Below are 2,599 nucleotides of genomic sequence, written 5' to 3' on the forward strand. Positions count from 1 at the left end.
TCTCTCCTTCTTTAGACTCTGTCTCTGTTCCTTACATCTAGGCCCCCAGTGCTAGGCCCTTTCAATTCTACCTCTTTCATTTCCCTTCCATGTGCATTTCTTCTCTCCCTCCCCGCTGCTGCTGCCTTTGTTCAGCCCTCAACACCCCTCACCTGGACTACTAACCCGTCTCCCAACCAGTGTCCCTGCCTCCAGTCTCACCCCCTCCAGCCCAGTCTCCATGCTGCAGCCAAATCAATCTTCCAAAAATACAAGTCTGATCGTGCCACCTCCTGCTGAAAACCTTTCAACCTCTTCCATGGCTCCTAGTGCCCTTGGGATAAAGTCCAAGCTACTTAGTATGGCACCCAAGGCCCTTCATGATTTGGCTCCTGCCAAATCCTTGGCCTCATTTTTGGCAGTACTCCCGCTTCACACCTAGTCATAATGAACTACTTTGCAGGTTTCTGAACATGCCATTCCTGACTTTGCTTCTGGGCCTTTACACACAACATTCCCACTGTCTAGGACATCCTTCACACACCACCTTCTCTGCTATCTGTTTAGTCAGTGTCTACTCATCCCTTAAGACTTCAATGAAACTCCCTCAGCCCAAGATGCACATTTCTCTTGTGTTTATATCGCTGATGCCTAGTACAGATATGGAACATAATAGATCCTCAATAGATGTTTGATGAATGAATGAATGAAAGTCCCAACTCAAGTGGCTGTGTGTGAAGTCACCTCTGAGGGAAACTGGCAGAGTTGACTGGTCCCTCCCTGTATGGGAGAAAGACTGCTCCCTCATTCTTATTGCACTGGGTTGCAATTGCTTCTTTAATATGACTGTCTCCCTAATTCAACTATGAGCATCTCAAGAGCAGGGCTATGTCTGATCCACTTCGGCATCCTACCTACCCCCAGCAGAGTGCATAAAACATAATGAATAAATGGGCCTTCCAAATGCCTGACAGTTTTGTCCCTTGTCTCATCTCCCTCTATTCCCTCCTTTCCCACAAACTCTCACCATCCATATAGCCAAATGGTCACACTCATGGCTTCACAAACATACAGGGGTACTCTCCATCTCTGAAACTTTTCACCTGCATCTTTATTACGTGGAATGCCCTTCCCACCTACCCACCCACTCAAATCCTGCTACTTCTTTAGAAGCCAGCTCCAATTGTCCCTCTTCCAGAAACTTTCATGCACCCACCCCAGCCCATGTCTGAGTAGTGCTAACCATTCCTACCCATCACATTTAACCCTTGGCATCTCTTCATGTTGCTTAGGGGAAAAACAAAACTCAGACAGGGAAAAGGGAAAGGACACACAGTCTGTTCAGCGGTGGAACTATTACCTGAACCCAAGTCTCCAGTCAATGAGTCCTCCCACTGGCCAATACACGTCTTGCTTCCTCATATAGACTGTAATTTCCTTTAAGGTAGGACTGTGTCTTCCACCCCTTCATCCTTCCAGGGCCTTTCTGGAGTGTTAAGAGAGCTATAGAGCCACACTAACTGGACTTCTATCTTGGCTGCTCCAGTTGCCTTAAGCAAGTTTACCACACTAAACCTCAGCTTTCTCGGATGTAAATGGAGATAACAGTAGTACCTATCTCATAGAGCGTTGTGAAGATTAGATGAGAAATGCTTGTGAAGTCCTCAGAGCAGGGCCCAGCACATAGTATGCGCTCAGTAAGGGCTGTTTTCTCTGTTCTTATGATTCTTAATATTAACAAATCTTTGCTGGCAATGGTTGATTAAAAATTAGAATGTGAGAGTTCCTCAGAGTGGAGGGTGGAGCGTGAGGAAAGAAAGTAGACCACAGAATCAGTCTGAGATTTGGTGGAGTCCAAACAAGGTTAGTGGCGCGGCAGGACGTTCGTGCGTCCGAGTTCCTAGTGCCATGTGACTCTGTGAGGGCCCCAAGCACATGGTTCCATCCGGCGGCGCAGCTTCCCTAACTCTCCCTCAGCTATTCTCAGCAGCCTGTAGGGGGAGCCAGGAAGCCAGGACGGGGTGGGGGGAGGTTGCTGGAAATATTCCTAAGGGCAAAAAAACGACACCCCACCAGTACTCCCCATCTTAGCCCACTGCCTTGCCCCCTCCAGGACGCTCTCCAAGCTCGGTCCTTTTCCGCAGCTGAGCTGGGAGCTGTCCTTCAGCACCGGGGCCGCCTTGGTCTCGGGCAGGACAGTGAGGGCGACAGTGGAGTTAGGGACACGGGACTGGTCCGATCCGCAGCCGGCTCGAGCGTCTCCGAGTCACGGGGTCGGGGGAGGCAACCCAAAGAGGCAGCGAGACTAGCTACGGAGATGCTTCCTGCCTCTTGCCTCCAAGAATCACCCCCAGAAGTCCCCTACCCTCGGGCGGGGACAGTGAGGGACATCCTTGGGGAGGGAGGCGGGCGCCCAGGTTGGTGGGGGAGGGGGAGCGCTGGGGCCTGGGACTCAGCGTGAGGCGTGTGCACGCGGGGAGCGGGCGGATGAACGGAGGCGCTGAAGTGAATGGAGTTGGGGGTGGACTGGAAACATCCCCAAACAGCACAGGCTGCGGCCGGCGGGGGCTGGGGTGGGGTGGGGTGGGGGGAGTCCTGAGGCGCAGGCGCAGTCGGGGCC

This window comes from Microcebus murinus, chromosome X (genome assembly GCF_040939455.1).
Source record: "Microcebus murinus isolate Inina chromosome X, M.murinus_Inina_mat1.0, whole genome shotgun sequence".
NCBI classification, from domain to species: Eukaryota; Metazoa; Chordata; class Mammalia; order Primates; family Cheirogaleidae; genus Microcebus; species Microcebus murinus.